Genomic DNA, 27275 nt, shown 5'->3' on the forward strand with positions numbered 1-27275 from the left:
CTGGCCACATGCTTGATATTCAGTAAACTGCAGGGGGTTTTGTTTTTAATAGAGTAAGGAAGGCAATCAAATAAAGTTTGATGTCATAGTTACATAGCAGCGTCCAGATTGGTTATAAGAAATAACACACCCCCTGTAGCAATCAAACTCAAACAAGAGCATTTCCCCAAATCATAATGAGGTTATTTATGTATTTATGTCTTAATTTACTCTTTAGCACTTGTAAGACAGACCACTTCAGCAATGGACTCATCTAAAAAAAAAAAAAAAAAACCAGACTGAGGAAGATCAAAGGAGTCTTCATAAGGTTTCATATCTATCGGGCAGAAAGACAAAGCAAAACCACGTAGCTGTGACTTCAAAGCGGCTGCAGGAAGGTTTAGCTTACACGTGAGACGTGTTCCAGCTTTGATGCACAAACAGTTTGTCACCGTGAGAGTCATCAACAGACAAAGTCATCACAAAGGTCCTCATCCGAAGCCTCAAGCAGCAGTTTGGATAAACCAGTCATTTTGGCAGCACGTGGCCTTGACAGAGCTGCAGTCATCAAAGGTAGGCCTGCAGGAATAAACCTTTCCCGATGTCTGTTCGGTGGTGTAGCAGCCAGTAACTGGACTAAACACTCATCAGATATAAGAAAAAAAGACTTCTTCGTTAGCTGGTAAGGAAACTGAAACTGAAAGGTGCAGCCTACGGTGAATGTGATTCACCATTAAATAGCTGTAGGAACTGACGCGTTTGGAGACATAGATTAAACACGTTGTGCGAAAAGGAGAGCTTGAGTGTGTGTCTGAACTTAAAGTGGTTTAAAAGGAAAAACTAAACATCCATTAGAAAAAGACTGACTACTACATATACACACAGAGGTTGATAAAGTTCGACAGGCTGGGTTAGATGGTCTGGAAATGTGAAAAGGAGAGATGGTGGATACACAGGTAAGAGGAAAACACAACAGAGGAGGTTTAGTGAAGGGAGGCATGGCTTGTCTCGCTTCGGTTTGGTGTGGCAGAGGAGGATCCCAGCTAGAGCTCCACTGTAGCGACCCCTAAAGGGAGCAGGCGGAATAAGAAGGTTTTGGGTTTGCAAAGCAAAATGAATAAATAAATAAATAAATAAATAAATAAATAATAGAGGATTAACACTAAACGAAAAAAAAGGCTAGATCTTGAGAACAGATATTCGGTTGTTCTAAACTTCTGCTATTCTGTTGTGTTACTGTAAATAAGTCAGACAGCCATGTGCCTGGCACCATCATTTGGCTGAAGCTGTGACAAGAAGTGAAAGGCTACGGCTCACTTTATTTTTTCTCACTACACTGTTTCGGTGAACCAAATCCTTTTCTTCGGGGTTAAGCCGAATATTAATATCAGTGCTTGTACTGATGTTACTCTTGAACATGGTACCAAATAGAGGTTGAGTCACATTAAATCCAAAAAGTAATACTCTGGCGCCCTTTACTGGCTCTATCAAAAAGCACACCATGGCACTGGTTGTAATTCATCTTCAGCCACAGGTGGGCAGATGTTTGCACGAAACTATGAAGTCACCAAACTTCAAACCGACCGTGCAACAAAGTGAAAATCATGTTTAAACTACGTATAATTTTGTGGAGATAAGAACACAACAATACATTCATGTGGCACAATTTTATCTTCCAACTCAAGTTGTATTTCATAGTTTTTTATGAAAATGATTGGCAGGTAATATTACACTTACAGTAACTGCAAAACTGTAAACTTATTCACATATAGAACTGTTGTCTTGTTGACAGTTTGTAGTGGGGTTAAACAGCAACAGTGTTTAAAATAGAGCCTAAATCGGGAATTTCATGTAGTGCGGTTATCCACACATCTATAGTTTCAGTTGCTCGGGACAACCTTCATGTCACAAAGCTACGTCAAAATTCCCCATATCAAATCATTATCACACATGATCTGCCCTCTTTTTTTCTAGTATTTGACTTTTCTTCATTTTTCAGTCATGCGATACTGATTTTATGAGCGATAAGCATTGGAACTTTCCATGCCTTGTTTTTGACATCATTAGTGTGGGTGTTTATACAGACGTGTGCATCCAGAAAAATTCTCACATAGTGAGCTAGTTTCACATCACACTACGGTAGACTAAAACTATACTGTGAAAAGTGAACAGCCTCTTCCTGAAAAGAAAAGAAAAGAAAAGAAAAGGGAAAACACAACTGGGCGTGAACTTTAATCTGCCTGCCAGTGCACGTTCTCCACCTGCTTTCATGGGTTCATTCCAGATGCACCAGCAACCAGCAGTCAGTCCAAAGATATGCATGGACTCCAGTTCTAAATTGGCATAGGTGTGAATGTGAGAATAGACTGGTGACCTGGCGTATCCCACCTTTCACCCTATGATGACAGTGATAGGCACCAGCCCGCTGGAAACCTTGAATAGATAAAATAAATGGATGGATTGGTGGAATAACAATACAGTTATTATACCAGTGAAATAAATGCTCAAATCTGAAGATATAAATGTATAGATGTTTTATCTTGGAATACACGTTTTCTTTCCCATTGATGCGAGGATATAAGAGCGTAGTCACCTAGCCATGCATTCTGTTTTTACAAACATTTTTGCTTGTAAAGGTCATTTTAAAGAGGTTGCTGCATTTAACCATGGTGCTGTAATAGGGTGTTATCATTGCAACATGTCAGTCTATTAAATCTTCCCTCCTAGACATTTCGCAACCAGCCATAAGATGTAATATTGCAAAGTGGAAGCATTTAGAAACCACAGCACTTCAGCCACAGACAATATTGAAACATGATTATTTGTCATATACAAGTGCATGTGCAATTTTAAATTGAATTTATTTTTCTTTCTGTGCATTAATAATAATATTTAGGCACTATGTTATCTTTATATGGACACAGACTACAGGTGCTGCTCAGCCATAGAAACCCATGGCATGAAGCTCCTTCTTGTGCTGATGTTATTTTGTTATCAACAGTTAGCAGAGGACCTTTTACAACTATTCATCCATCCATCCATTCATTCATTCATTCGCTTCCGCTTATCCTTTCCAGGGTCGCGGGGGGCGCTGGAGCCTATCCCAGCTGTCATAGGGCGAGAGGCGGGGTACACCCTGGACAGGTCGCCAGTCTGTCGCAGGGCCAACACACAGGGACAGACAACCATTCACGCTCACATTCACTCACACCTTCACACCTAGTGACAATTTGGATTATCCAATTAACCTATCCCCTCAAACTGCATGTCTTTGGACGGTGGGAGGAAGCCAGAGTACCCGGAGGGGAGAGCATGCAAACTCCACACAGAAAGACCCCGGCCTGATGGTGGAATTGAACTCAGGACCTTCTTGCTGTGCGGCAACAGTGCTAACCACCGTGCCACCGTGCTGCCCCTTTTACAACTATGCTCTATAAATTTCTAGTATGGAGGGCCAGAAATTACAAATTGAATTAAATAAATACATCATTAAATAATTTATTAAATGTGCCAATAATTAATTAATTACATATATAATTAATTAATGAAATGTGTCATAAATTACTTAAAAATTGAAATAAATAAATAAATAATTGCATGTGTAATATTCCAGAACTTTTCTCTTTATAATGCAGGGGTGGAGGAACTCCAGGCCTCAAGGGCAGGTGTCCTGCAGGCTTTAGATGTGTCCTGATTTATATGGCTAAATTACATCCTCAACATGTCTTGAAGTTCTCTAGAGGCCTGGTAATAAACTAATCATTTGTTTCAGGTGTGTTGACCCAGGGTGATATCTAAAACCTGCATAACACTAGCCCTTAAGGACTGCTCGAGTTCCCCACCTCTGGATTCACTTTATTTCAACATGTAAGTTCAGGTTCTATCACTAGAGGGCGCCAGATTATCATTTTATAACACTCCTTGGTCCTGCCAACCTGCATTTAGGAAGCACAAGTAATTCTTTGCATGTGTAAAATTACTTCCGAAATATTGTATTAATTCTGATTATTGACCGATTCTAATGTTCAATTTCAACTTTAAATTGAATGTAAATTGTATGCGACACGTTGAGTTGGACTAAATGTTATGATACTATATGTTTACTATACACGCATTCGGATATAAAGCTGTTGCCTTGATGACAGTTTGTAGTGCAGTGTGTGGGGTTAAAAATCAATAGGATAACTCATCATCTTTTTGATTGCCTAACCATGCTTTATTGGTTTTGGAAATGGGCTTTGTGCAATGACTCTAGATAAGTTCGCAACCTTTTTTGTGCCACGGACCGGTTTACGTCCGACAATATTTTCACGGACCGGCCTTTAAGGTGTTGCGGATAAATACAACAAAATAAAACCAGTACCGGTACCAAAAAAAAGAAGATTTATTCATAACACACAGGAAAAGACCCAGGAAAACCGAGTTAACGATAACAATGATTTTTTTTTTTTTTTAAATAACGCTAAAAACCGACAAAAAGCCTGAAAATCATACATTTTACACCTGAGCCTCAACTCTCGCGGCCCGGTACCAAACGACTCACGGACCGGTACCGGTCTGTGGCACGGGGGTTGGGAACAACTGCTCTAGAATATAACCTACACATAGTTTGAGCTTCATACATGAAATTTGGTAAACAAATGCCAATGTACAAAAAAATCCCAAGGCCCCGTGATTTTAAATTAATATATGATCTAAACTTGAGTGGGTGACTTGAGTGAATCTAAATTGGGAAAGTTTTGTGTTTTTATTGAAGGCTGTGTCCATGGCACAGTGTCAAATTTTGATCATTCAGCCATTAAATTTTTTAGTTGCTATCATTCACATGTACATTATCCAATCAGGCCCAAACTTCATAGTAGTGTGATAACGGACCGCTCCAGGTCGCTGTAACTATTGGAAAAAATTGTGAATTTTTATTTAGCGGCGGACCCTGGTGACATGGCGATTTGCCATGAAAAAAGAAGTTGTTGTGGAGAGGATTGGAATTCTTAAGAAGTCATGAAACTTAGCACACACCCTCAGGGAGTGTATGGCTTTAAAAATGTATGGTGGCTTTTTCTGGGTTGTCCAAACTGGTTCCATAGCGCCACCAACATTATAAAAAATACATATTCATTTCATCGAGGTCTATGAGATTTAGCAGCCTTATGTAATGTCTTAAGGTTGGCAAAAAAAAGTTCCTTGGAGCTATACTCTAAACCCAACATGAAGTTAGCCATTTTGATTTAAATTTGTAATGTTGCCAATATTTTTGCCATTCTCAGGCCTTGTAACAAACTCCTCCCAGAGATTTAATTTAATCAACATGATCTTTGGGGAGTTCAATTTAAAGATCTCAGTGTTGTTAAATTGTGAATGAAAGGATGTGGTAATGGCGGCAGTTGGGTCATTTGTGGCAGGATCCGAAATTATATATCTCAAGTATAGGTTTTCCAGATTCCAAATGTGAAGGTGTGTATGTGTCAATATTTTGTCAGAGTCATAGTGCCACCTAGTAGCAACAAGAAATATACAGTAGGTGATAATCATCATTCCATGTACATGAAATTTTCACTGGCGGTTTCATAATATTCTCCATTGCCACCTAGTGGTGATACAAGGTGTTCAGTAGCTAAATTACTCAACACCTAATTAGCAAACATACGTGTGCATGACACCTGAGCCATAGCTTTGCTCGACCATCGCTATGGCTTGCAGCTCCAGTTTTTGTTTTGTCTTTTAGTATTTGAGTTGCTTCATTTTTCAGTCATACGACACGGATTTTTAAGATAAGCATCTGGCATTTGATTTGGAACTTTCCGAGCTTTGTTCTTGACATCATTAGCGTGGGTGTTTGACATCCAGAAAAATATTGTTCAAAATATAGCTCAGTTCAATTTGAAGTTTCACAACAAATAATGATAGACTAAAAATAGGTTGCAAAAAGTAAACAACCTCTGCCAGCTGTCATGGGTCAAGAGGTGGGATACATCCTGGACAGGTATGCAGTCCATTACAAGCTAACACAGAAAGAGAGTCAACCACACACAATTACATCCACGCCAGTGGTCACTTGGTCATTGGTGTGATGTCACTTGTGTCGCTGGTCTGTGGTCACTGGTGAATCTTCCCCCTTGGTGTGGTTCGCTTGCACAGGTGTGAACACAGTAATCGCACTCAGGTGCCAACGAAAACAACCACATTAAGACCCTTTGGAGGAGGTGGTCTCCTCCAAATGAACTTAAGTGCGGTTTGTTTGTTTACCTTGATCCAACCCAACTGCCAAGTGTACATTGCAAGTCTGAGCTAAAAAAAGACTTCCTGTAGCTTTTAATTCTGAATACGGCAAGGTACTATAGATGTGCAAAGGTCTGTTTGGGCTAGCAGCTAGCCATGAAATAAATGTCAATTCTCCATCTTCTCCAGTAGTCTGGAACACAGCACCTTCTTCCTGTATTACCTTTTGTTGCTCCTGTCCTAGACACCTGGCCAATAAGCAAGCCGAACATTCTCAAGTGGCTTGTAGTGATGCATTTTGGTTCACTTGGAGTTCACTTGGATTTATCTCCGTTTGAAAAGAAAAGAGACCAAATCACAGGGAAAAACTTCAAGTTTACAAACTCATCAACTGATTAGTCATCACTAACTGATCAAACATTTATTCCTCGGGTATTTAGAAGCTGGAATATTCACAGGAAATCTACAGAGACACAGAAAGAAGATGCATACTCCACATAGAAAGGCCCCAGACCACCAGGATGGTGAAACCAGGAACCGAGTAACCCACAAAAACAACAGCAATATCTTTTACTGGCATACCTGACATGCTAATGCTCTCACTTTCTGTTGTGGCATCAAGAACTGCTGTTTGTACAAGATTAGAAGTTTTCCAAATGTATTTGTTGTTTGCACATTCCTCAAGAGTTGGCCCTCATATTGGACATGACACAACCACCTGTTGCTGGGAAAAATGTGTCTTTCTCGACTATCTGGCAGTGCTTTATGGAGCTTGCTGACTCTTACTGGATGAAACAGGGGATGTTCTTTTTTGGGGGGGGCTGTCTACAAATATTTGTTTACTAAGAGTCAAGCTGTAATAATTGAACATTTACAATGACAATAATAGGCTATGCTATTAAACTTTAAAAAGTGCGACACAAACCAAAAACGGACAAGGTGTTTCAAAAGGCATACTTTTTGCTTTGAAGTTTTTTACCTGTTTGAGCTGCACTTTTCTCAGTTTCACTACAGCTTGGAGTGTAGCTGGACAGAGTTTCCAGAAAAATCCACCACTTTCATTTAAACTACGACCACAGCAATATGATAGCATGACCAAGGCAATGTAAGGTTTTTCCACCCAGTTTTTCCAGCAACAGGTGGTTGCCAGGGGACCGCTGACCAAAGCCTGCAGGCCTGCATGACACTTTACCATAAACTGTCAGCCTGACTGTCACCGGTTCAAAATATTAGACAAGTTAATGTCGCTTGGTTAGTGGTCACGTGTCTGCAAAACGTTAATACCCTGCAGGGGTTGCAAGTCTAAAGAGAAATAGAGACACAACCACAAACTCTCACATCCACATCTGCAGTGAATTCCTCGAATCAGTGATTAACCAAACATCGATTTCTATAGATTCCCAGAGGAAGCTGGACTGCCCAGAAAAAAAAACAACACAGAAATATCAAAGTTATGTTAGAATATGCATGCTACAGGTTGCTACACTTTGGTTTTCATACAAATGTAACTCAGACACAAAATTTTAATTAGTGGGATTTCTGTTATTGCAGGGTTTTGTTTTTTTTTACTCAAGCAAAGATAACAGTTTTCCTTCATTTAACACTCATCCAAATCAGGGTCATGAGGAGATTTGAGTCTCTTTGAGCTGTCACAGGATGAGAGAAGGGCTACAGCCTGAAAAGGCTGCCAATCTATACAGAAGTCTATACATCTGTACATCTACAGTCAGTTCCTCAAATCACTGATGAACCAAACATCATTTTCTTTGGACTGAAGGTTGACTACCAAAAGGAACTCCAGAGAAGGAGAAGAAGGCCGTAGACAGCCAGGAAAGTGATAGCCTGCTTTGCACGATAACCGCTGCACCACCATGCCACCCACATCTGTAGTATGTTTTACTGGAATACCTGCAACGAAAATACTCTGTTTCTATTCTGACTTCTAGAACTGGATGTATTCCGATTGTAAGCTATATCCAAAGCAGGAGTCTAATTGTCAGCCCTGGAAAATAGCATTGAAGGAATTAACAAAGATAACAAAAAGACTTCAGCTTTTAAGAGATTTAAAAATGACAGACTATCAAAGTCAAAATTAAACTTTAAAGATTTCTGGCTAAAAAAAAAATGGAAAAAGAAGAAGCTGCTACTTTCACCTACTTTATTCACTGATTTTATTTGTATTTTTTTTACACAAGATTTCAAAAGGTGGGTCAGAAATAGCCTGACTCTAGCTACAGGTTAAGGTTTATACAGCCATGTTGCTCTTGACTGAACTTTGGTTTTCATACAGATGTAACAAATTTGATATAAAATATTAATTTGTGGGCTTTGGAGTTTTGGTTAGAGGGCAGAAATTTCACATTATGACAGTTTTTAAATTCCAACTAAGCTAACAATGTCCTTAATCTCTCTTCATATTTAATATACAGATTTTATCTTTCTCCTACCCAAAAAAAGAATAAACTGAGAGGAGGTCAAAACAGGCCTGAGATCCCCACTGTAGCTGTAAATCATTTCTAAATGATGCGTAATGTTTCTCCGATATGTGAAGGTGTGTGAGCACATGTATGGATTTTTTTTTTTACCTTGTCAGTGTGTGTCTGCGTTAGCATGGAAAATGAGTAATGTCAAAACTGGGACTACCTTCTTAGTTGAACAGTGAGTTTATTTCCCATTTAGGTTTCATTTGGGGCCCACCACCAATTACATTTAAAACAGTTAAATGGTTCATTTACTCAGTAGTAAACAAAAACTTGGTTATATCACCCTCCCACAGCAAGGTTGGTTTCTGTGATATCAAAAAAGTAAAAGCAATATGACGGCAGATTTGAATACAATCATTCCATTGTTGTGGTCTTTTCTTGACTGACGGTTGATTTATGTAGCTGTGATCTGAAAAACCCATCCCACTTTTAGCTACAATTTATCAGTATTGTTAACCTCTGAGTTATTGCAGAAATAGTGTAGGACAGACTTACTTACTTACAGTCATGTCGACATCCCTCATCTCAAAATCTCAACAGACAGGTTGCACTGACAAATTTGTCAAATAATAATAATAATAATAATACTAAACATTAATAAGACATTTCCTTCACCTTTTTGCTACTTAATATTCAAGTTAATTAGTTCAAGTCTCTAATAACTAAACACTAATCCTAAATGACTTTAAAAGAAATCTTACAAACTATAAAATGATAGGGACACTTTTGTCACTGGCTTTAATTGTGCCATTGTTGAGCCATGCAGGAGTTAATCTGTTCTAAATGCTGTGCCATATATGTACGGATTCATAAGACACCAAATTGCACAGGTGCAGCAGTCTTATATTTGGCAAAAGCGACCAAATGTTTCCCATTACATTGCAAATTGTCTCTTTTCTCATTTATTATCAGTAAAATCAGTCACACTTAAAGTTCCCTTCCTGAAATACAGCTCAAGTTTCTAATTATTAATTTATGACTGAGTGGTATGAGCGTATGATTAAAGGCTGCGTGGGAAAAATGCCCGCACTTTTAGTTTTTTATATTGGTGCTCGTGTGTCGTTGTTGTTTTTTTAACCACTAGTTGAGATGGCTGGTCAAATTCTTGATGCTATCTCTATTTTATGAAGTTTAAGAATAAGTTCAAGAAGGTAGATCTGTAATCACTCATCTGCCTGCTTTCCTGGGTGTTTGGCTGCTTTTCTGTTCTTTACATGACTACGGGTTTCCCACGCTGTCAGTCGCAATACTGACATCAGTACTGTAGTCAAATCTTCTCACCCATCGTCTTGGAGCTTGTGCTTCACATGGTTTAAATCTGTGCTCTCTGTCATTCTCCCTTTCAGACCCCCCCACCCTCCCTGAGACACCTAAACCAGAGGTCCATTCAAACTTCAGTCTTCATCTTCACCACCACCACCATTTAGACTCCAGGGGAGGGTGGTCCTGTCCTAAATCCTATCACCACTGAGACTGTGTTACATACATCTTTGGTCTGCAGGCTACACTTTGAAAAGCCACATCATTATATCAGATAGTGAATGAAATCGTTTCTACTTATAGGTACATTAAGCACTCCCATTTCTATTGTTGATGTAATGCACTTGACCTTAACCATGCACACACAGATCTCTGACTCTGTGATATTTGCAGAACATGGTCTGTTGCAGAAATGTCTCAAGAGATCATTAGGCATCTAACCCATATGTGTCTGTGCGAGATAGGGTAAAAAGACAAAGAAGCCACTGTGAATGATATAAGATAAAATCCCAAACAGTTACGGTAATGTACAAAGATGCAAGTCAAGCCCGTGCTTATACTTATGTTTGGTTTATACTGTAATTTGCATGATTAGTGTTTTCCATTTTCCACATACATTCTTGTAGTATCTTTATCATTCTGTGTATCTGCCACTGATTAACACGGCAGTCACAGAAACTCTATTTTCAATGTAATCTCAACTGATTCTTTCAAACTTCACTTAGTATGAAGATAACACTCATAGAGTGAACTCAACTGCCTGTCTGAAACTGAGACTACAACGTTCTCCCAAAAAAAGAAAAGAAAAAAAAAAGCTAGAGTGGCATCCAATGTCTACAGGGACTGTACCTTTTCTTTTGACAGTGCATTAACAACAGCTCTAAGGGGGTCCACCAGTTTTTATTATTTTAGTCAGCAGAAGGCTTCCTGGAATTGTACAGTATGCCTTTAATGTCTATAAATTGCTCACAAATGCCTTTAACATGTCTATGAAGCTTTTTGCAGGCAGGAGAACTTGACAGATACGGGCAGAAAGCTACAGGGGGGAATCCCCATACCATCTTAAAGCTCTATGAGTCTGTTTAGGAAAGGTGACGTTAAATAGCCAGACATAAACACTTTTGACAAAAGCCCACTCGAGATACAAGATAAAGCCTCTAGCCCAGTGTGGAGGTGGGACAAATAAGCTTCACCATAGCAGGGCCTTGGGGACTCCCCTGTCCATATGTAGGGACACCTATCTCTCTTTTTGTCTCTGATTCTCTCTGTTTCTCTCGCTGTCAGTTTTTTTCCCTCTCCTCTCCCTTTCTTTTTTCTTTGTATCTCAATTTCAATCTCCTATCTATCCACTGTAGTTTGATCTTGCCCTGCCATGTGTGCACTTTTGATTTTCTATAGAAAAGTGTCAAATGTTTATCTAGGCTTCTCTCCCCTTCGTTGTCCCTCTGATACTGTCCTTTCTGATGCATAAATAGGTTCATAATGACTCAGCCAGCTGCAGCAACCTTTTCCACAGTGCTCCCCACTCCCCACAACCATCACACTTTGCTGTTTTGGGAGCAGAGTACCAAAAAGTGTGGGTGTATTGTCCAAGAAATGTGCCCATCTTCTCCCTGTGTGAATGAAATGGAAAGTATGAATTTACCAGAAATGTGGGCTGCAGATCATTTGATTAAACAAACAATCATTTCTGCAAACAACTAAGCGGTTTTTACTTTCTGGACAAGCTCACTGGAAAGCAAGAATACAAAAAATTTATCTCTTTTTACTTATTTAAATTAGTACATCCAAGATTGCAAGCCTGAAAGTGCGATAAAGATAAAGACACACAAATCGCACAAAATGTAAATTTCTGCAAAAAGTGAAAATAGAAAGAAAGTGTTTTTTCTATAAATGCAAATCAAGTGCATGGGAAAGAGTGGTAATGTTGCAAAGAAGGGTAATAAAGATAATTATGCTGCCTTTTCAACATCTCACAAAGCGATTTATGAAGAGCATGGTTCAGTGTTTTAGCTTTGACACTAGTGGCAGATCTTTTTTTGAACGATTCCTTTAGAAGTCAGCACAGCTGACCATCAGCCTGTATCTCACCCTATCCTAGCATCCTCCCCTGTCACATCAGCCCTCTTGTCCTCCTTCACTACATCCACAAACCTCGACTGGTCCTCCTGACTGGCTGCTCCATCTTCAACATACTTTGTCCAGTATAAACATTATACCTCCTGCGTACATATCCAGACCATCTCGTCTTTACCACTAATACTTTGTCTCCAAACTGCTCAACCTCAGCTGTCCCTCTGATGTGCTCATTTCTAATCTTGTCCATCCTGGTCACTCCCAATGAAAATCATAACATCTGCAGCTGCCACCACAAACTCCACCTCCTTTGTGTTTGTCTCCAAACCAAACAGCTTATCTCACTACTGTCGCACGAACTTCCCTTTCACTCTTGCTCTATCCTTCTATCACATATCACTCCTAACACTCCACCCACTCCTCCCTGCCCGCACTCTCTTCTTCACTTCCCTTGTGCACTATCCATTGCTTTGGATGACTGAACCCAGTTATTTAAACTCATCCACTTTCATGACCTCTGCTACTAGCATTTTTACCTTTCTACCTGCCTATTTCTGTTTTACACACATCTTCTACTTACTTTCATTTCTCTTGTTATCAGTGCTTACCTCCACCTCCATCCAGTGGATTCCTAGTGCCACTCACAAGCATCAGGAAGAGGCAAATCTGAAATATTGAAATCTGCAGTAACTGGTTAAATGTTTGTTTGGCCTCCCCTGTTGGGAACAACGGGCACAAGTTGGGAACTCAGTATTGATATAGCAGTATATCAAAGCAATGATGGGCCAATGCTGTGATCATTATAATAAAAGTAATGGTAGCTGGGATGAGACTCTGTTAATATTAAATTAAATTCAGTTCATATAGAACCAAATCTCAACAAGGCACTCACCTCAAGACACTTTATGTTTTAAGGTCAATCCCCTACAATAATAGAAAGAAAACTAGAAACAAGCCCTTGGTGAGAGTCTGAATGAAAAAACTCCCTTTTAACAGGAAGAAACATCTGGCAGAACCAGCCATCTACTGCAACTGGTTGTGGGTGAGCGGAAGGAGATAGGACAAAGGTCAAACTATGGAAAAGAGTTAGAGATTAATAATAACAACCAATGATTAAATGTAAAGTGGTGTATAAACTCAGGGCGAGTAAAAAAGAAACACTAGTAGCAGAGTCTGTGTTTTGCCATCACAACAAGGTCCACTGGGTAAAAGCATTTAAAAGCAATTTGTAATATATTAGACAATTAAAGAAAGACTTCTGGGACTCCCTGCAAAATGGAAGTATCCACAGCTTGCTGCATTTTTTAATCGTAATCATTTGAGTCCAAAGTGTGGAATGTGAGCAAACTGTGATTAACAGGTTGCGCGACAGGTAACTGCTGAATGTCTAAGCTACATTAATGAATATTTCCTGACATGAAGGCACAATTTCAGGCAGTGGATGAACTTGTTGCTGCTGCTAGGCCAAGTTTAAGATACAATATTATATAGAACTGTGAACTTCTCTGAATTGCAAAAGAGCCTAATAGGTCCCCTCTGAAGGCCCTTAAAATAAATGTTCTCATTTGGTATCTGAGCATATGATGTAGGACACAAACTTTTCTCACTGGGTTGAAGTGGGCGACAACGTGATGTCATGTACAACTTCTGCCCACTCTAATCGAGTTCTGACTGTCATTTGTTTTTGTAGGTGTAGCCAAGTTTTAAATGCTTAACCACTGATGAATAGCAACTGAGGAAGCTCACTGTATACATATGTGTAAATCAAAGTTTAAACATACTTGGTGATAGAAACAGACACATTATTTCACTTTTATCTCAGATTTTGCCTTTTTTTATTCAAATTGTCTAATTACTTTACATACAAAATTTTTACCAGATAGTTAGGACATGGGTGCTTTAGAGGAGCCTCCACTGTGAAGACTTTTCAGGGAGATTTTGTAGAACCAGATAATAATCGAGCCCGATTTTCTCAGCATCACTATGAGACAGCTTGGAGATATTTTATGGCATTATTTAAGTTTCTACATTTGAAAATATTGGGTGAATGCACAATATAAATACATATTTGTTTAATATGTGTACTGAAGGACATATCCTGGTCAAGATGGGCATTTTGATCGTGGCATTATTGGTATCTGGTTAGACACCATGTTTCTCAGATTTTTAGGATAGAGTACGATAACCTCAGTTTTGTCTGAATTTATGAATTCAAGACGTGCCTGTTATTCAACTAGTTGATTTGTATCATCTGACTTCATTGATAAATAGTAGGTTAACATCTGCATAGCAATGGAAATGTTTGCAGTGTTCCTAAAAATGTTAAAGACTAAATCCAAAGGCATTACTGTAATTATAAAAATATAATTCTAATTATAAAAATGGGAAACTAAAAACTGAAAGAGCTTACTGAACCAGCTTTCCTGGCTCTCTCCTCTGCCTCTCGCTCTTAATCATCCCTAGCCCTCGCTTCCACCCGTTTCCTCTGACAACACATCACTGACACACATAGGGTCTCAGTGGGTGAACATGAGCTGCATAGGCCACAGTTGGTTGGACCATTCAAGTGGCTTTGCTGGGTGTGCTGTTGTCAATGCGCTCGTGTGAATTTTAATAGCATTCAAGTTTTCACACAGTCATACTCGCTTTCTACGTCTCATTCACTCACTTATACCAACACACGAATCAAACAGGCCATTTTTAACATCGACAAGCAGGGAGGGGGAGTAGGCGGGTCTTCTACATCCCCATTTCCTACACCAAGCCTGGCGTTGGGGTTGGTTGGGTCTAGGGACGGGTTAACTGCATCCCGGGATCACTGTTGGCTATGGGGTGGCACCTGTCAGTCCACACTTCAGAGGCTGGGGTGGAAGCAGCAGTTGGACACCCAGAATCTGGCCTTTATCCCCTGTCTGCTCCAGAAAAACATCCACTAGGGAAAAACATTAACAAGAGAGGCCAAGAGAGAGTCTACGGTGCTCCTCTTGGGAAAGAAAATACATCTGCCACAACAAAGCATTCAGACCATAATTCTGCTTGCTACAACTGCTGAACAGGACAGGTTTAAAACAAATTGCAGGTTCATAAACCAAACCTGTGGTGAAACCACAGTACCTCCACGATCTGTTTATTTTCTATGGTTTCTTCCACTTAGATAGAGACACAGATAAAAGGAACGATGCAGACTCGGATGTGACAGCTTTATTACCATTAATGCCGTGACACACTGAAGGAAATCCCCTTTATCTGCACCTGAATCACTGACCTTTTCTTCATTACAGCCTCAGCACTGCATCTCCATTTGGACCACGGTCTGTTTTCTCACCCTTGAAAGCACTCTGCATTTATTTTGATCAAACATTTGAAGTGAATTGTGACTATAATGTAACTTCAAACCATGCGATGTTATTCTTTCAGATAAGCATTGTTCTGTCCTTTTTGCTTTATAGTAGTAGTATAGTCATTTTATTACATTGTTGTCCAAGGAACTTAAAAGAAAAGCATCTGGACTTTAAGTTGCTTGAAGATGTTTCGCCTTTTATCCCAGAAGCTTCTTCAGTTCTAAGGTCAAATGGTGGAGACCCACAGATTTACGCCCTATGGGAGTGACCTCCCAAGAGAGACATGGACCCCCTGTTGATCCTCTACCTAATTACATGAGCCATGGTGTGAAAATGGGCGTAGGTCACAATCAGCCAAGGTTTTGGGGGAACCCATTCTGAAACCTAGCCCCACTCTATCATGTGATTTCCTGAGGTCAGATGGCAAAGGATGTGAGTGGGCGTTAAGGCGTCTGGGAAGGGATCTCAAAACTAGATTATATATGACAGACAGTTGGTGTCATAAACCACCGCCTCTGTTCAAAGATGGTCATTCACAGTGGACATAGATGGCTTCTTTTACTCCTTTTTCAAACCATCTGTCTTCTCTGTCCAAAATGTGAAAATTGGCGTCCTCAAAAGAGTGACCTTTGTCCTTTCGATGCAGATGGACAGCCGAGTCTTGACCTGTGGAGGTGGCTCTTCTATGTTGTACCATGCCTTTATGAAGTGGCTGTTTGGTCTCTCCAATGTAGAGGTCTGGGCATTCCTTGCTACACTGTACAGCATACACTACATTGTTAAGTTTTTGTTCAGGAGTTCTGTCTTTGGGATGAACCAGTTTTTGACTGAGTGTGTGGCTGGGTCTGAAACCACAGACCACAGTCTTCAAGCAACTTAAAGAAGTCCAGATGCTTTTCTTTCCAAGCTCCTTAGACTACAATCACCTGGATGACTGAGAACCTTCACAGACTTATTACATTAAGTATATCAGACAGACAGGCCACAAAGTCTAAGATCACTTGTTCTCAGCACAACAGCTGATAGTTCAGCCGATTGCCAATTGTGCATTCAACTGGCAAATCAATATAGGGCTCACTGTTTACCTGTCGACAGATGATGAGCCTCTTTGCAAACCAATTTCAACTCCAGCCCCTCATTTTTATACGATGTTTGACATAATCAGTGACATATCAGGTCTCACTGCGCTGTTTGAGATAGTAAGTAAGTAAAATGTATTTATATAGCACGTTTCACAGATAAAAATCACAAAGTGCTTCACAATAAAACCAGAAATATAAATAAAATAATACAAAACAATGAAAAATTAATTAAAAGCTCGTTTGTATAAAAATATCTTCAGCTGCATTTTAAAGGAGTCAATGGAGTCTTTACAGTGTAAAGACAGCGCCTGAAAAGCCTGATCCCCACATGTTTTGAACCTAGGACCAACAGTAACCTCTGACCTGAAGACTTAAGTGCACAGGATGAAGCATGAGGTTTCAACAGGTCAGAGATGTACTGGGGAGCTTCACTGTGAAGAGCTCTAAAAGTTACGACTAAAATTTTAAAATGAACCCTAAAATTTAGTGGCAACCAATGAAGAGAGCCAAAACTGTGTGACCTGTTGTTTGTGCCGGTTAAAAGTCTTGCTGCAGCATTCTGTACAGTCTGAAAGCGATCCAAAGCTGATTTGTTAAGACAAGTAAAAAGACCATTACAATAATCCAAATGAGAGGAAATAAAAGCATGAATAATCATCTCAAGTTCTGTCTTTGACACCAGTAGTCTGAGTTTAGAAATGTTTCTTAAATGATATAAACAGTTCCGGACCAGTTGTTTGAAGTGTTTCTCAAGAGACATTGAACTGTCAAACATAACACCTAAGTTTCTGAGACTCGACTGAAATGGTCTAAAAAAAATCTAAAAAACTGATATGCTGCTTAATTTCTGAGAACATGTGATCAGGAGCAATAATCAAAGTTTCTGTTTTATCTGTATTTAACTGGAGGAAGTTGTAATTTAATCATTGTTTGATTTCTGACAGACAATTATTTAAACAAGACAATTTATAAAACTCAGAATCTCTGACAGAATAGCATAACTGAATGTCATTAGCATAGAGATGATATCATTGTAACGTCTGATAATTTGGCCTATAGGGAGTATATAAAGCAAAAGGAGAATCAGCCCTAAAACTGATCCTTGAGGTACCCCAGAAGGCAGAACTGATGTTTCAGACAACACTTGATTCATACAGACAGTAAAAGATCTCTCAGATAGATATGACATAAACCATTTTAAAACAACACCAGTAATCCCGAACAAGTCCTTAAACTGTGGTTCTTACTGCTTCTCACCCAACCTTAAGCTTTCCATATATGTGCATTAAAGCACAATGAGCGGCACCATAATGGCAAATATCAATTACTGCAGACAAAAAAAAGCAACTAAATAAAACAAAACAAAAAAAATCAACCATCGACTCTAGTGGTTACATTATTATTCACAGTAGAATATAATAATATGAATGCCATTATATTTGAATAAACAGTCAATTCATCAACTATTCCTACATTTCAGTATAAGTGGGTAGAAGTGAGAGTATCTGAATGGACAGTTTGTTTACCTGCCCTGAGCACCAGGCAGTTACAGAGGAAGTCAGCTGGCCTGTGTGGGGCGGTCTTTGGTGACAGAAAGAGGATGTTTATGTGTCACAACGGAAATTAAGACCACTGATAATGCTAGACATAGTGTGTTCCAGCTTCACCTCCCCCGGCTGAGGAAAAAAATAGAGGAAATGGATGATGGTGGAGAGACTGTGGGCGTGCGCTACATGTACAACACATACACACAGAAACACAGATAGACACAGTGGGGGGAGTATAAAGTTGATCTCAGGGGCAACCTGATGGACTGTGGTATAGATGGAAAAATAAATGGTTTTATGACGTACAGCAGCACACCACAGACTTTCCCGAATACATAAGAAGGGAAAGATACTTTTATGTATACTAACCCCAGATTATGCTTTGATTGAACTTTCTAATATGCACATTCAGCACAAGCTAAATGTCATCTTCACTATCATGTAACTCACTGGGCCGTCTTTTACTCTTGGTCCACTGGGAAGCATGCTAAACAACCTAAAACATGTGGTCAAGTTTCAGTGAGTTTTTGTTTGCTTTTGTTACACATTATCCTAAGAACTGTGATGACCTTCTTATGAAATAATTCATTAGTTTCACTGATATTTAGGGCACATGCACACAAGCAGTTCACTACCTGTGTCATCTCTATGCATTTTTGTTTGTTTTGGGGGGTTTTTATGACCAAAAACCAAGGACACAAGACATGCTCTAATCTCTTTTAAGTTTTGATTCTCAGAAAAACGGAAGTTTTTGATCAATGCTTGCCAAAAAAAAAATCCCCAACCATCACCCATATTTCCTCCTCTGCCACGTTTAAACCAAAAATGTGAGAAAGTTACGGTGAAAGAACTAGTGGGTTTCCTGAACGCGAGACCTGAACAACCAACTCAAGGGTCGAAGTCGCATCTGTGGTGGAAAGAGTAATGTCATCTGAATGGGGGAAATAATTATTACCGCAGATGTGGTGGTGATAAGAGATCAAGAGAAAAAGTACAAACCACAGACTGTAAATAAAAGATGCCTCTAGCCACCATGAAGTCATCAACTGGTGACCCCCTGGGGTCAAATCTCAATGTCACAGGACTGCATAAATAAAAACCATGACCCCTTTCATATTGGTGAAAAAATGTACCATATTGACCAATCAAAAAAATTATATGGCAACATGTGGTTGTTTAGAAATAGGGGGATGTTTTGGGAGTGATGGCGGCACGACAGAGTGAGGAGTGAGCAAGTTTTGACATGTGAGAGATTTGTGACATTTAGCATGTTTGGAGTGTGTAGTTAGTGTGCAGTGTGGTCTTTTGTATTGGTTTGTGTGTCAAAACAATGAGGGCACTAGTGAATGTCACCGTTGCTGCTAAAAAGTCACCAAATGTAGACTGCAATACAAACGCTGTGTCCAGGTGGAAAACAGGGGGAGTGATGTGCCTCCTGCTGTCAGGCCTGCGGTGTGCTCCTCCTCTTGTGGTTGACAGAAAATATTTTCTGGACTTTTTCTGCACAAGTCATTTGTGTGGCATCTTATTGTGACACCTGTTCGTTCTCTGATTTTAGTTTTAGTAGTAGGTTTGAATGGTTGTATCATGTTTTTCTACTCAGAGATTATGCTTTTTGTGTGATTTTAGATCAGTTGTGTTGATACAGTATGTCAAAATGAAAAAATAAGTACATTCAGACATGTGAGGTTGTGCTGAAAAGAATGATGCCAAAGAAGGCAAAGTAAATAAGAAACTTACGAATTATTCGCAGGTCAATCGTCACCTTCTTTGCCGTCACCGCCTTGGTGCTTAGAAACTGGATGTGATGAGTGAGAGGTCGATGTGACAGAGAATGTGAGGGGCACTGCATGTGTCCATATCCTTCTTTATCCTCACTTTTGACCAGTTTAGAAAATAAATATGTTGTGTTGAATATGATCTACAGATAATGGGAGCCAAGGTTAGTTTCTTCCATAGATTTCCACAGACAATTTTTTTATTTTTTCAACCCGAGCCCCCTACTTCCTTTTTTTGATGTTTTAAAATTCAATTTGACTTCTATCGTGCCAAATCACAACAACTGTTACCTCAAGGCAGTTTATATTGTAAGGTAAAGACCCAACATATGCAGTATATATATACAGTGTATTAGGATGAATGTGGTTTAAGGGGATTCACTGTTAAATCTTCAAGTTATGTCCATCTCTCATATACACTGTAGCTAACGCGTTAGCGCGGTTAGCTCGTTAACGCGTTGGCGCCGTGCAGCCCCACACACGATCCACGCTAACGCGCTAATGGAGATTTGCGTTAATGCGGTTATGGTGTTAAGGTCACTTTAACGAGATTAACACTGACAGCACTACATTATGTAATTATTTTTGCAATTAAAATAGCATTCCCTCATATCCAAGTACAAATGCAAGTGTTACATTGCTGCATGAATGTCATGTTTAAATAATGTTTAATAAATAATTTAATATTATAAGTTGAATAAGCAAATCGTTCATTTTTTTCTGTTATTAATTACATGCATGTGTGAGGTCATGGGAAGTGGTTGGGCTTCTTTCCATAATGACGTGCAAGTATGTGATGTGATCTGATATGTGCACTACACATAATCTCGACAGAAAGTGAATTGAAAGTTAAATGCGTAGTGACAGCTAAACAATGAGATGAAATTCAGTGAAACTTTTATAAAACAAGGAGCTCCACACAGATGCAATAGTATTCTGTTAAGACCTTTCTAAAAATGTTGCATTACAGCCACTTTAAAACAAAAAACGTAAAATCAAATGGATTTATAGAACAGAAAATAGAGAACGATAAACTCCAAAAAGGATCAAATGAAAGATAAATTGAAAGTGAAGATTCTGATGATCTTTTCTCTCTCTCTCCCTCTCTCTCTCTCTCTCTCTCTCTCTCTTTCTCCAATGAGTCCTAAGTTTGGAGCCAGATGACACTGATCACCTACAAAGCAAGACCGTGATCAAAATTACCAGAAATGTCAGCTAACATAGGTAGGTGTAGACGTGGTAAGGTTGCTTGATATTCCACACAATCATATTCTCACACTTGCCTTTCTTAATGAAAACGTAAAGGGCATCTTGCTGGAAAATAAGCCTACACTGTTGACCAGTATTTTAAGTCTTTATAATACCATGACCTCATTCACATAGAAGCTTAAAACCTCCTTCAGAGATGGAAAAGTAAAAAAGATATCATGCAAGTGATATTAGGGTCATTAGGTTAAAAGTAATTTGGTTAAACGTTTGACTTATTTGACATCTTCTACTGTTCTACAGTTTGTGAAATGATCAACTGAAATGAGGACAGACATCTTGTTCTATGACTACTCAAAATCTTCCCCACTGAGAATACAAAGTTCTCCTAGATTTGCATGCTGTTCCTAAGAAAAGAGTTTTAGATGGTGATACATGTGTGAAAAAGATCCTTTTAGAGGTTTACAGATAAACCCGTGAGTGTGTTCACCTTGGCTGCTCTCTATCACTCTGTGACACCTGCGTATACCTGCAAACTACAGCATACAGTTCCATGACCTAACAGCAAGGTCAGAGGTATTCAGACTATCCACCACATACATGATCATACGTTATTATAAAGAGAGATTCTTCACTTTTTCCAAATAGTAGAAACATGTCTTGATCTTATTTTGTACTTAATGAATAGTTTGATACTTACGTGATATTTATGCTGTTTTCACTTTTTACTGCTCTCAGTTTCACTAGTTTCCTTTTTGGGAAAATATCGATTATCATATGCAATACGGTTGTGGTCAAAAATTTCCATCTTTTCATCGTGGTTGTGGTCATTTGGGATTTTTCACGATTTCTTTGAACTGTTTGGAGTGCACTGAACTGTTTTGAACTGGAATGATTTTGGAGTGTACTACTTTAAAGACTCAAAAAAGAGAAAAGAATTAGGTGCACAAGAATTTATTTTGGATTTTCTCTCATGCACAGAGGGTCAAAATTGTACATTCAGGCTCAAATATATACATACAAGTAGGCTCATATTTACTTTACTGTCCCTTAGCAAGTTATATCTCAATCTGACACTTTTGGCACTCACCAGCAGGTCTCTGACATAATTCTGGTTGGATAATTGACTTTTATGACAGAAATGTTAGAATTCATTTACATTGGTTGTTTTTGTTTGTTGGTTGGTTGGTTTTTGGCACAAACACAGCTTTTAAGCACAGTCCACAATTTGTAATAGGGTTAAGATTGAAGATTTAGGAATATTTAACCAAATATTATCTGTATGTATACTTTGACCCTCAAACTTGTTTATGCTGTATGATGTATGCTGTACAATCATTCCACCATGGAAAAGAACAGTTCAAAAAAACATTAAAAGCACAAAATTAGCATAACATTCATGTATCCACGATGAGGGTACTTAAACCTTTGATCACAACTGTATATGCCAGTTTAAATTTAATTTATATTTCTTTTTTGTACATTAATCTTTAAACACTGTATTATCTATATAAAACTCAATTGCACAAAAGTTGCGATGCTCTGAAAAATGCATAAGCAGAATTCAATGATTTGTAAATATCATAAACAAATATTTTATTTGCAACAGAAAAATATCAAGTGTCAAAATTTAAAAAAAAATACTAGCTCATTTTGAATCTGATGGCAGGAACATGTCTCAAAAAAGTTGGCATGGGGACAACAAAGTCTATAGAATTAAATGGTTATAAAATAAAAACACGGAGAAAGAGTTTCAACTAATTAAGCTAACTGGCAACAGATCAGTGGCATGATTGGTAAAAAAAAAAAAAAAAAAAAATCTTAGAGAGGCAGAATTTTTCAGAAGTAAAAATTCTCTGGGTCGAAGCATATTTAAAATGGGCTCAGGCAAAATGTAAAACTGTTCTGTGGTCGGTAATCAAAATTTAAAATTCATTTTTGAAAACGTAGACACTTCATCCCCTGGACTTGAGAGGAGAGGGACCTTATGTCTTGGGAGGTGCATTAGTTCCTACTGAATTGGCAGTCTGCATACTTGAAGGCACCATGGAAGCTGAAAGGTTTTAGAGCAACATATGCTCCCATCCAGCTGATGTATTTTTCAAAGAAGGCCATGCAAATTTCAGCAATACAATGCTAAACTGCATAGTATACCTATTAGAACAGCATGGCATCGTAGTAGAAGACCCCAGCTGCTGAACCAGCCTGCGCAAAGGCCAGATTTTTCACCTGAAACAAAAGCTAGAATCCTATCAGACAAGAATGGGAAGTCCAGAAACTAGTCTCCTCAGTTCCCAGATGTTTACAGCCCTGTCCCAACTTTTTTGGAGACACGTTGCTGCCATCAAAATTAAAACGAGCCATTATTTCTCTTAAAATGGTAATAGTTTCTCATTTTAAATGTTTGATATTGTTAATAGAGTTTGGGATTATGACATTTGCAGATCGTCATTTTTTGCATTTTACAACAGCTTCCCAACTTTTGTTGAACTGGCTGTTCTGAGCCACCTACACATTACCCTGCCGTACACAGGTTTACGTGGTCTGCCACTTTGTGTCTGAGTTACTTTAGTTGCTAAACAGTTCCATTTTGCAATAATACCACAGATGGTTGATTGTGGAATATTTGGGAGGGGAGACATTTCAGGAACTGACTATTACAGCACCATGCTCAGTGAGCTCTTTAGAAAAGCCCATTCTTTAACTAATACTTGCAAAGGCAAACTGTGCAGTGCTTGATACCTGTGGTAATGGGACTGAAAACACCTGGATTCAAAGATTAAAAGGCGTGGCCCAGCAATTTTGTCCATACAGTTTATATGTTTTATCTTATTAATGGCAGTTTTTACATTTTGAGCAGATGTGCAAGATTACATTTAACAGAATAAAAGAAGCCATCAGAAATATTAACTACCGAATCTAGAGACCATCTAATAATAATGTACACTCTTATTGATCCCTGTGGGGAAATCCTTCTCTGCATTTAACCCATTCACTCAGTGAAGCAGTGGGCAGCCACCAGTGCAGCACCCAGGGAGCAGTGTGTGGGGATGGTACTTTGCTCAGGGGTACCTCAGGGTAGCTGTTTAGGGGATTTGAACCCCTGACCTTCCGATCATGAGGCAACCGCTTTACCTACTGAGCTATCCCTGCCCCCACTCCTTCAGACTTTGACCTGAACTGATTATGTTCAATAAAAATCTGTAAACTGCAGGCAGATTGCTTACAGTGTGTACTTTGACTTCTGCTTTTGCTTGAATGATGTCTTGGCCAGTCAAGGTGTACCTTGGTTCTCCTGCTATGACAGCTGGAAGAGCCCCTCTCCACTGCCAGAGTTGTCACAAACATGGATGGATGCTTGGATGGACAGTTTCGCTACCTTCATATTTTCTTTATTTGAAAATAAGACATAAGAGTAAAGTAAAGTAATAAAAACTTTGAGCAATTGCAAATGCAGCTTTTACAAATATGGAGATCTGCAAGCAAGAACCAATCATATACTTGTAGGATAATCCAGTACCGATCACATGTGCGATACGCAGATTGGCCACTGTATTATAAAAACGAATAGGCTATAAAATAAATAGACATAGTTACTGTAACATCAGTCGGTGGTTTCCCACTTCTTCTGCTTAGCATTAGATTTTTTTGTAATTTTATTGTTTTCACTTATATTTTTTGTGTCTCCTATTTTTTCTTTGATGTATTACAAATTAATTTTATTATATTCTAATGAATTGTTATTTCTGTAAAGTGCAGAAGTAAATTGATATTTTGTTTGATTTACAGCAATGCTTTTACAACTTTTACAGAGCTAACTATATACACATTTGCCTTTTATTTTTAGTGTTTCCGTGTTTGGAGGTTTAGATATGCACCTTTAAAAACAGAAATAATAATAGGTTGACTCTTGCTTGATGGTTTTACCACATTCACCTAAGTCTAACTAGACTACACTTTTTGGGTTCTGATTAGTTTGTGCTGTCACACGTCTGAACAACGAATATGAAGAAGAGAAAATGTGCTGCTCAGACAATTATTTGTCTCCTTCTTACTGTTGAAAAAAATTAGTGCCATATAAAGAACCCTCACATTACATTACTATGTACAGCACTTTTTTCAATTGTTGCTGCTGTCTTTTAAATAAAGTTGGCTTGGCTATGCATTTGTTGGTCTGAGGCACAAAGGCTGGGGGCTGTTTGCAGTTTTCAGCGTTGCCAAGAGTGGAAACAGGAGAGCTGTTTATAGGAGAGGAGGGGGGTTAACCTCCTCTCACTAGGAGAGGAGGCTGGATGCCTTCTTTAAGTAGCGATGGACAGGGAATTAGTGAGAGCCGTTTGCTTGTGCCACAGAGCTAGGAATGGGAATAAAGAACTAGTTCTTGTAGAGAACTCCTGTCCAGCAGTTCAATAGCTTGGATTTCTTAGTCCTACTGTCTCACGATTACTTGTGCAATTGGCTGACTTCAGATCATGTGCAGGAGCAGTAAAATAGTGGTGCAGTCTACAGCATGGATATGGACATTACTTGAGTAACAATTGAGTAATTGAGTAACAATGCCAACACTGATCACAACAAAGAGGGAAAACACCTCAACAGACACACACATTTGACCACACAGCGTGCAATTAATTCGCATGGATGTCATGAGAGACCTGAGTGTAAAAGCGAAGCTCTCAATTTACCGGTCGATCAACGTCCCTAGCCTCACCTATGGTCACGAGCTGTGGGTAGTGACCTAAAGAACGAGATCGCTGATACAAGCGGCAGAAATGGGCTTCTCCGAAGGATGGCTGGCCGAAGGATGGCTGGCTTTTATAGCTGTTATTCATAACCTGAGTTACTCACTTGCTGTGTTTTGCCCAGATTTTGGATGAAAGCCTGTCATGTGTGGATTGCTCATTAAAGGTTGGGTGAGAGATCAAATGAGGATGCTTTATTACAACTTTTAATGAACACAATTCTAAATAAAGATTTTTGTTTTTCAAGTCTTTGTGTCATTGGTACTTCTTGTTTCTTGACACCAGACTAGTTTAAGAGAAGTGTGGACAATTTTATTTAGATGTTTCTGAGACAAATAAGGAATCAAAGCTTTATTATAATATTCTTAGTAGGTTTGGAGGGCATTACTTTCTTTTAAATGGAGCCCAGATAGGTTTAAGCATCTTTGTTACATCCATTAATATATAAAGTTATCATTTAAAAACTGCATTTTTAATTTACTCTGGCTATTTTTTAAACATGTAAGTGTGACAAATATGCAAAAAACCAACCAAATAAAAAAAAACAAGAAACCAGGAAGTGGGTAAATACTTTTTCACAGCTCTTTAGCTGAGGTGCAGCCTGCCAGACAGCTATGAGATAGGGTTTTTTAAGAACCTTACACTGTACAGTTGTTTTGAATCTATCCAAGGGTAGTGAAACCATTTTTATACCAGTCTGTAAAGATAGTTTTAAAAACTACTTGGTTATGCATTTTGGGATGGGAGCTTTCTTTTGCAGCTGTTGTAGAAAATTAGTGCACAGATGAGACAGAAACACAACCTTGAACCACCGTTGGCGGATTAGTCTAAACATCACCCGAATGTTATTTCTTTTATCTCTTTTTTATTACAGTAACCAACAAGAATGCCACAGGAATGATAATGATATTCTCCAAACTTCTGGATTTCTGAGAAAGTGATCTCGGCTGTACAGTTCATGTGCTGGAGGAGGAAAATAGTGGTGCTGTCAACGGCATGGAAAGGACGAGGGCACAATGGTAAAGTGCTGCCAGAGCGATGGTGGCTGAGACGCAGCGGAGCGGAGGTGTAAGTGCCTGGCTTAAAACAGTTGCATTTAACCTTCAGTTACTCTGTATAGGTAGGAGTCAGACCATGTTTCTTTTTAGCTGAAAAACATTACACCAGGTAACCTGCACTTGTTTTCCGACGATGTTTGCTACCCTACAATCCGTCCTGCTCTGTAGTAAAATCAGCGACATTTGACCGTCCTGTTGCTCCCTTTGAAATGTATATAGCCAATTTAAAATCTAAAACTTAAAATTGTCCGTAGCCTACTGTTGTTACCACTGTCCTGTTTGTAATGGATACTAACTAGCTAACTGACTGAATGCCCATTAACCTTATAACTCCTGTTGTGTGTGTGTGTGTGTGTGTGTGTGTGTGTGTGTGTGTGTGTGTGTGTGTGTGTGTGTACAGAGAGACAATTCATAATGGATATAAGGAAATTTTTTCAAAAAAAGGAGCCACATTCAGGTAAAAGTGTAAAATCAAATGATCAGTCAATAAAGGATTATGTTGGA

General features: G+C 38.9%; 1 long non-coding RNA gene across 1 annotated transcript; it reads left to right on the forward strand.

The window, feature by feature from the left end:
• On the forward strand, nt 1-27275 carry LOC120436139. The gene is made up of 4 exons (XR_005610174.1): nt 1-552; nt 20908-20989; nt 26588-26781; nt 27172-27275. It is a non-coding gene; the product is annotated as an uncharacterized LOC120436139 (long non-coding RNA).

Source organism: Oreochromis aureus, linkage group 23 (genome assembly GCF_013358895.1).
Source record: "Oreochromis aureus strain Israel breed Guangdong linkage group 23, ZZ_aureus, whole genome shotgun sequence".
Classification (NCBI taxonomy): domain Eukaryota; kingdom Metazoa; phylum Chordata; class Actinopteri; order Cichliformes; family Cichlidae; genus Oreochromis; species Oreochromis aureus.